We start from the raw sequence: 14770 nt of genomic DNA, 5'->3' as shown, positions 1-14770 counted from the left end.
TAATATTTTTCAGAAACTCTGGTATTTTACATTTCAAGATACATATTACCGGGGCAAATAGTGAGGTAACAGTGCACAAACAGAATGTAGATTTTTTTGAAGCACTTTCATACTAACTGATGTTTTACAAGGAGAGAAACTTGGTCCTCTTTCACCTTAGTATTTTAAGTTTTCCTTCCTTAAAATAAATCCAAAGGAAAGAAGAGTTGGGGAAACTTAGCTATAATTAGAATTTCTCAGCATCGTTTTTGGAGTGGCATCAGCACCAAAAACAAATCGCGATCAGTTCTTCCAAATAAACATTGTATGTCATGAATTAAATTGCCCTGCTTTAACTACTCCACACTGTGTGCCCTCTTGTCCAGTTTGAGGTCACACTGTCAGTACAGAGCCATAAATGCCCCTCACACCCAATGGTCACTGCAGTGAGAAAATCCTGGACGTGGTAAATAACATGGCCAGTGTGGCGGGCATCTCACCAGAGAACTAGCATCCCAGTCTGGCGTCTCCAGGACCCTGACTTGGTGCCCTGAATTTGACAGGAATCCCAGCTATGCCAAGATTCACGTTTCCTGCCTACCCACTGAAGGGAAGTAAAATAATCTTGCCCTTTTAAGCCAGTTACTCCTAAAATCAGGCAGCATTCACATCATGAAGTTGTGTAGCAAAAGCCTGGGTCTGTTCCCCAAGCCCCAGTTCTCATAATCTGAGTCACTTTAACAAGCCAGGCAGCAAGCATGGAAAGAATGGCAAGACTTGGAGCAAAAAGAATGTGATTCAAGCCCAAATTCTGTCACTGAGATTTGAGTGAACTTGAGCACATCAACTTCCCTAAAACTGAGGTTCCTAAAAACAAAATCAGCACCCTACCACCTAATGCCAAAGTGAAAACACTTCAGAAACTCTGAGGTGGTGGTTGTCAAACTCTAATATGCATCAGCATCACCTGGAGCGCTTGCTAAAATGCAGATTCCTGGGCCCCACTCACAGAGCTTCTGACTCAGTAGGTCTTGGGCGGGGCCTGGAAATCTGCATTTCCAACAAGTTCCCAGGTGACGCTGCTGCTGCTGGACCAGGAACCACACTTGGAGGAAAGTGCTCTAAAATACTATGCAAGTATAAGTGAATGACATTAGCCTAGTAGTAGGTGCCAAAGTAGCTATTAATCGTTCATTGGAGAAACAAGTCTTCTGAAATAAAATACAACCCATTGCATAAGGGCTGGATACAGCATGTTGCCACTGCATGCAGAAACTTCTCAGATCACTACAGGGTTTACCACACGAGGCGTGGACATGCTGGGGTTGTATTCTCCGACCAGACACCACTGTACTCAACAAACTGAGCGACGGGAGGGGAGGGCCTCTGACACCCAATTCTTATTAAAGTCTCAAAAGGCTGTCTTTCTAGTAGAGATCAATTCCTCTGTTTGGAAATTTGACTTTATTCTTGTTTTTGCTTTTAAAATCCTACCAATCAACTTGTTTTTTTAATGAAGTTTTGACCAAGAACAATCTGGACTCGGTGTTTAATGGAAATATTTGGTAAATAGTGGTATCATTTTCTACGAAACAAATTGAGGGACGTCAAGCTTTGATAGTGGTGGCGAATTGTAATTCTGCTCCCTCACATCTAGTTCACTAGTACGAAAGACAAACAACACCAAATGATAGTCTCAAGGCTGCTTTTTGGACAAAATTCAAAAATTTAATTTAAAACTTTCAAGGACTCTGTGGAAATGTTTTTCTCTGTGAAACTCACTTATTTTAAAGAAAGCCAGAAAATACAGTGCTTTAAAAAATAGAGCAGTATTTATTATTTGCAGTATTTACACACAGACTTCCATGGTAATGTTAAAGTTACTATTTTCTTCAAGAACCCCTCCAAGGAATACAGTTTGCCTTCCTAAATGCATCCTGGACAAAGAGGTTCTGGGAGAGTGGTCTACACACGACAGTGTCCTGTGTCCCTTTAAAATACCCCCAGGGCTCCAGTCTGCATCAAGAAGAATTGCTTTACTTTGCTCAATTTTACTATAAATTATTATCCTGCAACATGAAAATCATAAGGCATTTGTTAACAGACCAAAGTTTCTTTTTCCCTCCATTAAGACTCAGCGCCGTATCAATCTATTTCTACTGAGTTCCACCTGTGAAAACCCAGCAGCCAGGACATGCTCCAGTCCACAACCCGGTATCAGCTCCTAAGTCAACTTTCTTATTACTTTTCTGTATTATTTAAAAAATGCTATAGGAGATTTGTGCCTAGTAAAGTATAAATCAGAAAGAATTGAGAAGAAAAGTGACACTTTATGTCATTGTGCTGACAATATGGGTGCATATGAGCTTGCTGAAATAAATGTCTTAAATTACAGGCAAAATTCCTCAAGGCCTTTTCCAACAAGCCCTGCAACAGCTCTCTCAAAAGCTTTTGAATAAAAAGACATAGAGAAGAGTCGTCGTTTACCTTTGTTTGAGTCTTACTGGAAAATTGATATCAACCATTGACATAATGAAGGACAATAAATTGACTTTAGAACTACTTCTTCCATGGCGAAGGGGGTTGGGGGAGTCGAACTGCAGACAACTGAACTCTCTATAGTTCCAAATTCCAAAACTTAACATGCACCCGTGCTTATTATAAAACATTTACATTTTATTGCTCAAATGCAGAAATAATTTACAATTCCAGCAAAAAGGATATATTGTGACTCCAACTGTATACATTATGAACATTCCATTCAACTTACCCTTAACATGAGTAAAATAAGCAACTTGTAACTCTGAAGAAATCTCAAATAAACTATTTGATAATGAAAAATGATCTAATGTGATATGATAAGAAAAAGACATCTTAGGGAATATATGAAAAGCTTGCTCAGGACTTAGGGTCAAAGCATCGAGGCAGCTGAATAATAGACACAGTGCCATAAAAAAGGGGGGGTCTGTGTCCTCCAGGTCCAGGACAAGAGAGCAAGGCCAAGGTCCCTGGCTTTCTTCCATCATATTTTCTCAGGTTCTGAAATAAATATGCTCAAACCAGTTTAACCGTTTAAGAACAGGCAGCCTGTTAAGGAGCAGGTATATCCTGGTCAGATTCTCTACACTCTCTTAGCGTGCCCTAAATCTTGAGTTCTTTTTGCATGTGTGTGGTGGGGGGGCTGACACAGTGATGCCACGTACTGTTAGCTTCCATGAGAAACAAAATATATGATGGTTCAAGCTTTCTTCTCACATTAAGGTATACAAATGGCTTTAAGCCTCATTCTCCCATCATGAATACTGAAGTCATTCTCCGGGAAGAATGTTTAGATTTTTTTCCACTCTTTTTTCAAAATATGGGAACAACTATAGGTCCATAGAGAATAAATATTCCAAGAACAACTAAAAACAGTGGGATGCAAAGCTTTCTGGCACATTACTATACGTCAGTCTTGTAAACTCGCAAAACTCTTGGACAGTTCACCTTGAATTTATCTTCATTTAAGTTTTCAAGTTACCCATCATACTGAAAGTTATTTATTGTTATGCACCAAAGCAAAAAAAACCCACAAATATCATATACGTATATTATACAAAAATATATAATTGTATAAAATTATATATATATATATATAAGTAAAGCCACACACACACATACATGTATATGGTTTTCCAATACACAATATAAAAAGGTTCTGTTTTCACTCCTTTGTTTTATTGGTTTAATTAATAATTATTGAGGATCTGGTAATGTTGGACACTAATTACTGAATAAAGATAAATTAGAACACACTATCCAACGTTGTGAACCTCACACTTGCTAAGAGAGACTCAAATATATATATATATATATATAACAAGTTTTACTTATTTATTTTTAAAAAAAAGAGAGCAGACTCATGAACAGATATTATAATATAACGTGAAAAGTGCTATATTAGTGTTTTTTGCATTTTACTATAGACGCTAAACAAGTAGATCAATTGAGTTTCCCTAAAAGCTCTGTGTCTAGGTCTTTTTCCTCATAACTCACCAGTTTGTAACACCATCCCCATCTACCACACCAACCACACACTCCAAGTGTTAAATATGAAAGTTACTTGGAGCTTAACAGCCGATCTGCAAACTCCCATCGCTGGCAGCAGTTCGTTATCATTGTCAGGTGGTTTCACACCTGTCCCCACCACAAACACACCCACCTATCAGTGAGCAAAATCCGTTCTGCTGTTCCTCCCGGGCACATCAAAGCAAACATAAACATTTTAAGTGGGTCACAAAGTGAGAATGGCATTAGGAATCCAGGACTCAAAAGAACAAAAGTGTTGGCACCAAGGCCTAAGGACTTTCCTCTTAAACACTGATTTGATACACACCCACTAAGCACAGGCTCCAGGCTCCGGGCTGGGTACTGATGGCTGCAGTAGAGGATCGCGTAGTCTAACACTTGATACTCAAACAAAGAAACTGGGACCAAGACATCTTGTATTTGTAACAGAATGAATAATTGTTAGCAAATCAGACTACACAATATATTTCCATAAAAACTTTCTCCCTCATTAGCTACCAATTTAAAATGTTGAAGAGAGTTTTAACTTCCAAAAATTAATTACCAAAAATTAGTTACCAACTTTAATTACCAATTTTCAATATTGAAGATGTGATTTAATAGTGAGTGGGGGTAAAGATGCTCCTTAATTAGTAGGGTTGAAATTTTCTTTCTTAAGGAAGGTCAGTAGTGTGGGGAACATCACAGAAGGTCAACACGTGCTTCAGGAAGTGCTTTCCAGCACTGTTTGGGCAGAAGTCTCTACGCTAGCATATTAGCTCCTCTGATTTTGGTCTCTCTCCTCTTACACACAATCCCTCTGTCTAAGAGGTCCCTCAAATCTCTAGTTCCACTTCCTGAAACAGTCCGTTTTTCCTCTAGACTGGATGCATTTACAGTTTCTAATAAATTCAGGTGGCATTATTGCATTTCAGCAATAGGTCTCTAGTAAATACCCAATACAGGTTTTAATTTGAAGGTTAATTCATTATGAAGTAAGTTTGAAATTCTGCATGTTATATGTTATTATCAGTGCAACGTACAGAAAGGAGACAAAAAGTACTCACAAATTTTCAGTACGTCCATGCCCTAATTGTCGTGAGCTTACAGTGAGTGCTTTGTATGGAACATGGTGGGCAAGCACGACATTTAATATTTGGCATTTGTGATTTGTTTTTTCAGACTACAGAACTTCTGTAAGGCGTAATCATTGCACTATTTCTAAAGCTTCAATGCTTGTCTTTGGTTTGGTCATTTGGGAATGTCTCCTAACCAAGCAAGGAGAAGAGTTCTTTCCCATGATGGATAAGAGAAAAATAACTTTTTTTCCCCAGAAATCCTGACTGTAAACACACGCCTGCCCCCCATGACCCTGGATGCTGCCAGTCACACACACTCACAGAGCATGGGAACCCTCTCCGCTGCAGCCCTCACCTGCCACTTCCATCAAGCTGCAGCCCCAGCTCCCAGCAGGCAGTAAATCTGTCAGTGGGGCCCAGCACCAAATGGCACAGGGTTCTATCTAGCCTTTTAAGACAAGCCTCCGAGCAATTTCTTCCCTTTAGATGGACATAAATGCTACATTCAGAAAAAGACTGATACCAAGTCTTTACTCAAGTTGCTTTTTCTCTTAAAAAATTTTATCAATAGAAACCGATAAGAACAAATTTCAAAGAATCATCTAAATGTATCCATACTTGAAAAATCAAGGACACTCATTTTGTTTTGATTTGCCCATTAATACTGCCTCGTGCCTGAAGAACAGAAGATAAACTGAGGGACATGCTCAGAGTGATCGCTTCGCAGTCAGGTTTGAAGACTGTACTTCTGAAGCTCCATCAGCTCCTTCAAGGAGAAGGCCTGTGTTTATCCACCTTCAGCTCAGAACTCTGCAATTTCAGCTTCCCTTTCTCCCATTAGTTCAGCTCGGTGCTGTTATCAATGATGTATCGAAACAGAAAGAGGGTCACAGGTAATCTGAGACAGGGGAAAAAGCAAGACTCTACATTCCAAATATTGCAGCCATTTGGAAAAAATAACTTTAACACAGAAATCCCCAAATCTGTCCACTAATAATATAACTACCTTCCCAAAACTGAATTGATTTGTACTATTTTAGACATATACTTCATATTTAAAATCAGTTTAATGGTCTGTTTTCTTGAGATCTATATATATATATATGTATAAAATAATTGCTCTCACACTATAGTGGGAAGAAGAAAATTTTGGAGTGAGACCTGGGTTCAAATTCTGTCCTGATCACTCATACATAAGTTTCTTAGGATATAATGATACAGTGTACATAAGTATCTGGAATGCGACATGTGATTAAAAAAATATTATTTCTTACTTCTTCATTACCAGCCATAAAATATTAGAATTAAAAAAACATTTTTTATACGATCAATGTAAATTTGTAGTGTTTATAACCCCTCATAACTATGACTTGATTTTTGATGATTTAGTACTATTCCTTTTGATTTTATTTTTTTCTGTATTGGCTGACATTGTTTCATTCATAAGCTAAATCAGATACGGTGAGCAAGAGAATTTTAAGATGGTCCCAAGATTCCTGGCTCCTGTGTAATCTCCTCAGGTGTAGTCAGAACCTGCAAATGTGATGGAATAATTGCTCCCTTGATTAGGTTATGTCTTCTGAGCAAGGTGATGGGATAGTCACTTCCTGGTGTGTTATGTTATGTCTTAGCAGACTAGAGAAAAGAGATTCCCCTGTTGTCCTTGACCTTGAAGAAGTAAGCTGCCTGTATTGATAGGGGGCCACGTGGCAGGTGTTAGAGTGGCCTCTTAGGAGCTGAGACCAGCTCCTGCTGACAGTTAGCAAGAAAATGGAGACATCAGTCTTGCAACCGTGAGGCTAAATTATTCCAACAACCATATGGTCTTGGAAGAGCACCCTGACCTCCAGAGGAGAATACAGCCTGGCCAAAACCCTGAGTGCAGCCTTGTAAGACCCTGAGCAGAGGACCCAAGCTCCTAACCCAGACTCCTAATCCACAGAAACTGTGAGGTAACATATATGTGTTGCTTTCAGCGCTGAGTTTGTCGTAATTTGTTACACAGAAACAGTACAAGAGAAAACCAATACAAGAAGCAAATTAACATTTCATATTAAGCAATTAATGTAAAAGTCATTCCTTCAAGGAGGGATTAAAGTGAGAGTAATTGGCTCCTTAAGCCCTGACCTGTTAGGGAAGGCATGCCAGCTCCTATCCTTTAGAAATCACTATCAATTGGCAGTGAAACAGAGGCCCATTAAAAAAAGCAAAAGCAGTTAGCTACACAACAAACAGTATATAAGAGTAATAGCAACAACAACTCACATTTTTCGGTCATGGCTTGTGTGCAGGCACTGTTCTAAACACTTGACATGGTTTACACCTGCAGGTGTTTTCCCGCAGCTTAATAACTGAAAATCAAACAAAAAAATCAAGATTTTTTTCTCAGTCAGTTCTAATGTTTAGAACATCTAGATTAGATCCAAATTTACAGCTGTTAAAATTGAACTTATTCATGTGAAATCTCAAGGGACCCCAAATAGCCAAAACAATCTTGGAAAAGAAGAACTAAATTGAAAGTCTCACACTTCTTGATTTCAAAACTCACTACAAACCTACAGTAATCAAAACAGTGTGGTGCTGGCGTAAAGACAAACGTATAGATTAATGAATAGAATAGAGAGCCCAGAAATAAACCCTTGCATATATGGTCAAATGATTTTTGACAAGGATGTCAAGACCATTCAATGGGGAAAGGACAATTTTCAACAAACGGTGCTGGGAAAATAGGATACCCATAGGCAAAAGAATGAGGTTGGACCCTTACCTTACACTACATATAAAATTTAACTCAAAATGGATCAAAGACCTTAACATAAAACATGAAACCATAAAACTCTTAAAGAAAACAGGGGAAAAGTTTCATGATATTGGATCTGGCAATGATTTCTTGAATATGACGCCAAGCACAGGCAACAAAGATAAACTGGACTTCATCAAAATTAAAAACTTTTGTTCATAAAAAGACACTTTCAACAGAGTGAAAAGACATCATGCTGAATGGAAGAAAATATTCACAAATCATATATCTGATAAGAAGTTAATATCTAGAATTTATAATGAACTCTTATAACTTAACAACAAAAAACAAAACCCACTTTAAATATGGGCAAAGAACTTGAACAGACATTTCTCCAAAGATGATACGCAAATAATCGATAAGCACAAGAAAATTTGTTCAACATCACTACTCATTAGGAAAATCCAAATCAAAACCACAATGAGACACCATTTCCCTCCTTAGGATGGCTATTATCCAAAAACAAAAAAGTAGCAAGTGTTGGCAAGGAAGTAGAGAAATTGAAACCCTTGTGCACTGCTGGTGGGAATATAAAATGGTGCAGCTGCTATGGAAAACAGTATGGTGGTTCCTCAAAAAATTAAAAATAGAACTACCATATGATCCAGCAATTCCACTTCCGGGTATATACTCAAAAGAATTGAAAGCAGCTACTTGAACAGGTATTTGTATACCCATGTTCATAGCAGCAGTATTCACAATCGCCAAATGGTTGAAAACAACACAAGTGTCAATTGATGGATGAATGGATAAACAAAATGTGACATATGCATACAATGGAATATTATTCAACCTTGAAAAGGAAGGAAATTCTGACATACGCTACAATATGGATAAACCTTGAAAACATTATAAGTGAAATAAACCAGCCAAAAAGGACACATATTTTATGATACTACATAGATGAAGTACCTAGAATAGTCAAATTTATAGAGACAGAAAGCAGAATGATTGTTGCCAGCAGGTGGGAGGGAGGGGCAATGGAGAGTTATTGTTTAATGGGGAGGGAGTTTCAGTTTGGGAAGATGAAAAATATTCTGCAGATGGATGGGGGTGGTGGTGGCAAACACAATGTGAATGTACTTAATGCCACTGCATTGTACACTTAAAAAGGGTAAAATGGTAAATTCTATGCTATGTATATTTTACCACAATAAAACAAAATCAATTTTAAAAATCTAACTTATTTTACCCAGAAGATAGTTTTAATCAACATATGGGAGTAGGATAAGAAAATTCGTTTACTCCTGTAGGTTAGCACCACACTTTTAACAGGTGATTCCAGTACACTAACCAAGTTCCCCAATGAGTGTTACTAATCACAAATTTAAAACTAAAAAGAGTCCTTGCTCACTTGAAAGGCCACAGGTAGCCCATTTTAGTGTGGTGGTTACTAAGGATCAGAAAGAACTAAGTTCAAATTCTAGTTCTACCACTTAGCGCTGGAAAATTGAACAAGTCCTTAACTCTTAGTTTCTTCACCTATAAAAGTCTATCCTTTTAGGACTGCTATAAAGATTGCTATAAGGTAATATGTCTATGTGTATTAGTCAGGGTAATCTCAGTGGCTTAACACAAGACAAGGTGTTCACTTGGCATCCTCCTACATGGTTATTCAGAATTCTGGTTCCTTTATCTCATTGCACCGCTGTTCACTGGCTGCTCTGCATTTAACCAGCAAAAATGTTGAGAGTGAGGAAAATCCTGCAGTACGTCTTGTGGGCAGGCTTGGAAACGGAATTCAACACTTCCATAAACATTTCACTGGCCAGAACCTGATCCCCCCGGTTCCAATCTACATGCAAGGGAAGCTGCTAACACAGTCCTGTTTGCCTGCAAGAGGAAAGGAGATTGGTAAGCATCCGGCCCAACTGACCCAGGAGAAAGTTGGCTCGTGTCTCTTAAGGCACATCTCCAGGAATACAGTGAGAGTGAGGCTGCAGACTATCCCATCCTTTCTTTGATCATTTGCTGGCTCCTCGCATCAGGTATTTCTCTCTTTATAGGTGAGATTCATTTGCCCTCAGAGGTACCCAATTTTTCTTCCAGGCTATTTAAAGCCACAAGATAAACATTGTGCATTTTCCTGGAACATCTAATCGGTTAGGGGAGAGGGGTATGGGTGGAGTCAGAGATGAGTTAAGTAATTTAGCTTGCATATAATTTAAAACTTTAAATTTATAAAGTGAACTCGAATATAATATGAAGTAGAATGCAAAATTTACATAAATATTTAAATAGAGAAAACATGAAATTTCAAAGAAATTTCATACAGGAAGGGGGTCCTTTATGCTGAGTTTCTCTCCATGCCTATGTTTCCGTGTTGATTCTGTTTAGGATTATATCAGAGGAAAGGTATCAGAAGCACTGGATCATTCCAGGCAAACATACTACCTTTTGTATTTTTAATGAATCTTTCTACTTCTTTTTGTGTGTCAAATATTTTATGTTATATATATAAGCATATATAGACTATATATGTATATATAATTACTAAATATTAGCATAATATGAATATTACACACTAGATACATAGAAACTTACACTATCATTACACCCAAACTGCTTTCCCACACCTTTGGTATAAATATACCGACACATTCTTTCAGCTAAAAACAGTTATCACCCGAATGGTACTATGTCTGCAATGCCATCCAACTGTTAAGAGCAGTTCTCTCTTGCAAGTGTTCAAAGATAGGCAGGTGGAGAGGTGTTGTAAGACAAAGTATAGCCAAGCCAAGCAACTGGTTCAATTTTGTGGCTGTCAACATTTCAGAAGAGGCAGCTGGTTGTTCACGGGATTTCCCCCCTAAGACATTTGTTTATTTGAATTTGTAACGTTGATAAAAGTTGACTCATTCACTTCACATTTTATTATTTCATCTTAGAAAAGAAATTCATGCTAATGGTATCCAATGAAACAAGCTAAGATGCATGAAGAAAGAGTTTACGATTTCCCTTTCTCCTTCCAGCCCCCACCCAGGTAATCAATGTTACCATTACATAGAATTCTTAAATGTTTGTTTTTACAAAAATGGCATTATACCAAACTGGTTGTATTTCTCACTTAACATATTATAGACGTTCCTCCAGTTCATAAATGTTGATCTAATTCATTTTAAATTATAGAATTATATTCTCTGATAGACCATAATTGATTCCACCTGGACATTCATGGGCTTTTTTTCACTTCTATATGGGTTTGCAAACCACTACAAAAACATTCTGCAATAAATAGACTTGTATAGAGATCTTTACATAATGGAGCTTTTATTTCTTATTACAAACTAGATTTTCAAAGAGCCAATGAATATATTTATTTTTAATTTTGAAATTGATCTATCTAATATGCATTGATCTATTCTTTATTCTACTTGCCTGGTTTAGTTATCTTTTCCTAGGCCAGTAACACGTCGTTTTGATTACAGGCTGTGGTAGAGATGACAACTTCTCATCACTATCTGTTTTTCTCGTCTTCCTGGTGCACAACTAGAAGACATTTCTCATTCCTCTTGCATTTGGTGAGGCCACACTGTTAGTGACTACTCACCAAGGAAGTTTAGGAAAAGTGAGACTTCTCCATCTTTTTGCCAATTGCTGGATGAATGAAGACTTTCCGAAGGAAGGAAAGACCGCAAGATAGGAGGAACACAGGTGTGCTGGTTTATCAGTGTATTGCCTCTCAGTGCCAAACCCACTCTTCCTTGCCCTGCTTTGTTACGCTGGAGCCAGATCCTATAAACAAACACGTCTCCCGTTCCAGGTGGCACAAGGTCAGGCTACTCAGCAGAAGGTCTTAGAGGGAGACTCCTAGAGGAAGGGGCTTCTCATCCTAGTTCTGGGGCCATTTTTCCTATTGATTCTAGCAGAATGTGGCAGCAAACAGCAGCCCGGACTCCTAGAGGCACTCATCCTCCAGCAAGTTTCCCTGGCTCTCCAGCGGGCAGCATCTAAGTGAGTCTCACCAGCACAGCTGGCAGTTTCTTGCTTGCCAGCCCCAGCTGTGGCACCTCAGCAAACCCTCCCACCTTCCAGAGGGCCACAGCCACACCCTCTCCAGAGAGCTCTGACTCGCAGCCTTGGGTGGGGGCGGGGATGCGCTTCCACCTCTATTCCTCTCTCGGTGCTCTGCCCCAGCCCCAGAGGTAGAGACTGTTCCCTGTACCCCCATTCCTGTATTCTTTAGAGTTCTCTCTATGCCTTAGTAATTAATCACCCAAGTTAATAAATCTCCACACTAAATTTTCCATCTTCAAATTACTGATGTAATTTCTGTCTCCTGATTGATACAGCATATCCCTGACTGACCTGACCGCTGGAAAGGAGCCTCTGGCCCCCACAGCCTGTTACAAGAGTATGAACTAATCGTGTTCAGCCACTAAAATTTGGGGCTGCTACTTAAAGTAATTAAACTACTTTGAGCAAATAGTCAAATGACAGAATTGTGGTAGCAATTAATACTTGGTAAATCAAGTACTCTAGGCTTTTCTTTTTCAAATTGACATAGCTATTCTCAATAATACTTTCACATGAAATTTGACTTAATTTTATCTCATCCCAGTAAATGAGAATTCCACTCCCCCGGAATTCTGATTGAAATATTTACAAAAGTTAACATTTTTTAAATATTAGCTCTTTCCCCTGGGAAACGTATTGTGCCTCCATATTTGTTTAGACTTTCTATGGTGTCCTCCAGTAACGTTTTATAATTTTTTTGTGTAGGAAATACCTTGCTTGTTAAACTTATTTGATCACTACTTCAAATGAGATATTTTTCTGTTTCTGTTTTAAAGCATTCTTTCCAATTCAAAGAATTTCTATGGGTTTTTGTATATTGATCTTTTTTTTAATCTATCTGCCAAATTTTCTTGTTAATTTTCATAGTTTTAAGAAAATCCTTTGGGTTTTGTCATCTGAAATAGAGATAAATCTAATATCTGCATTGATGTTTTCTTTTCTTATTACGTTAGTTAAAGTCTCTCAAAAATGTCTACATAGGGATGAAAGTAGGTATCCCAATATTCTTTCTGATTTTTATGGAAATAGCTTAATATTGTACCATTTATTTTGTCATTTACTGTTGGGTACAAATTAACCTGCCCTCCTCTTCTTTTACTTAGAGTTTTAGATAAGAAATACTTGCTTGGTTTTATTAAATGTCTTTTTTGACATTCATTGCTGTACTCACATAGTTTTCTACTTATGTGGTTGATATAAGGAATTAGACTTAGATTTCCTCCTGGTAACAAGGGGCCTCCACTGGCCACAACTCCCTCTCACAGGATCTAAGGCACATTCCTAGCCGTGAAATTGTCTACATAAGACTCGGTTGGGAGGAGGAACCACAGAGCTCCAAGTGTTCCGCAAGGGACATTGATTCCTTGCCTCAGCACTACCAACACAATTATAAGGTACTCAGAGCTCCACATGGTCCCACCCCGTACTCTCCCATCCCATAAAGCTCACTGCATCACCAACGCAAATTGCTTAAGAAACCATCCCCAAAGGAGAATATAATTAGAACTAACCATCTACCTCTTCCTGAGAGACCTTTAAGACTAATGCCATCATGTCCTATACCCCTGGTTAATTTAGTGCCATCACTGAAAGCCCAAGCCAATGTACATTCTTTAGGCAGTCTGTATTCCAAGACCTACCCCCTTACAGCTGTACAGATTCCCTAATCTGACTCAAGCTCTTAGTCCTAACTGACTTCCCAGTGGGTCTCAGCTGAGGTGCCACTGGCATTCAGCACAGGATCCAGAGATGCTAGAAGTCCTGCCATGCACTGGACACTTCTACACTATAAGAATTAGCTCCTTTAAATTGCCAGTCATTTAGCGCCAATGCTAAATTTTCATAAGTGTCCCCTAAAACTCCTGTTTTTCATCAGCAACATCTTCTCTGTCCTCAACCTCATCTCTGAACATTCGTTTTACCTTCTTGCTCTAAGAGCAGCTGGGCTGGCTACCCACGGAGGGACTCTTCTCAAGCGGAAGCTGTTGTAGCTCCTAAACCCCAAGCTCCTTGGTTTCAGCCTCACCCAGACATCAGTCTGTGCTGTCCACTATAAAAAGCCATGACCTATGAACTTCCATTGAAAGAAACTTCCCTTTTACAGGCGAAGTATGTTTATTTCTATGAGAAAATTCACCTGTGCATATTGTCGCCTCTCTCAGATCCTGGCATTTGAGAAAGTCTTGTCTTCTCACACAGAAACATGCAGTGGTAGTGGACCCAGGCAGCAAGCCTTATTTGAAGAGTGTCTACCTTTCCCCCACATCTAGCTTACTGAGAACTTCCTAATTTCCCTCTGAGCCTGTGTTGTCATCTTCCTACTGTTGCAATTGAGCATGGCCTATGTCTCACGATAGAGCTGTCACATGCTCTTGCGTGCTGGTGCCACCACCTCTTGCTGTGAAATTTCTTCTGCTTATGAAACCTCCCTCCTAGGGAAAGTTCCTCCCCTATATCCTTTTTGTTTTCTGCCTGGAAAATAGCCATTCAGTAGAATCCTTATCTGAAACTTCTACTGATGTCTCTGAAGTCTGGGACCCCTAGTGCCTAATGAGGAAGGAAACAATTCCCATTTGCCCCTAAGTTGAGTCTTAATTAGGCATTATCCTCTCCTGATCTGCTCTAGCGGTTCTCCACCTGGTGCACATTACAATCAGCATCGCAAATGGCCCATTGCCAAGACTCTGCCACCAGACACTCTGGTTAAACTGGTTTGTGGTGAGGTCAAGGCCTCGGTATCTTTTAATTCCTCCAGTGACTCTAATACGCAGCCACCACTGAAAACCACTATTGTACCTTTCAGCTGAGTTTGCAGCAATTCCATCTTCTTTGCTAAGAGTCTTTCCTG

The 14770-nt window shown here is 38.9% G+C and overlaps 1 long non-coding RNA gene across 1 annotated transcript in view; it reads right to left on the bottom strand.

Annotated features, from left to right (window-relative positions):
• LOC106782866 (uncharacterized) overlaps window positions 1-14770 on the bottom strand; it is a 123945-nt gene that overhangs the window by 87664 nt on the left and 21511 nt on the right. The window contains exon 2 of the long non-coding RNA XR_001380219.3: window positions 7371-7456. This is a non-coding gene — a long non-coding RNA (uncharacterized lncRNA). The remainder of the gene's footprint in view (window positions 1-7370; window positions 7457-14770) is intronic.

This window comes from Equus caballus, chromosome 2 (genome assembly GCF_041296265.1).
Source record: "Equus caballus isolate H_3958 breed thoroughbred chromosome 2, TB-T2T, whole genome shotgun sequence".
Classification (NCBI taxonomy): domain Eukaryota; kingdom Metazoa; phylum Chordata; class Mammalia; order Perissodactyla; family Equidae; genus Equus; species Equus caballus.
Note: the sequence above shows the minus strand (reverse complement) of the source record. Positions and strands in the feature narration are given on the sequence as shown.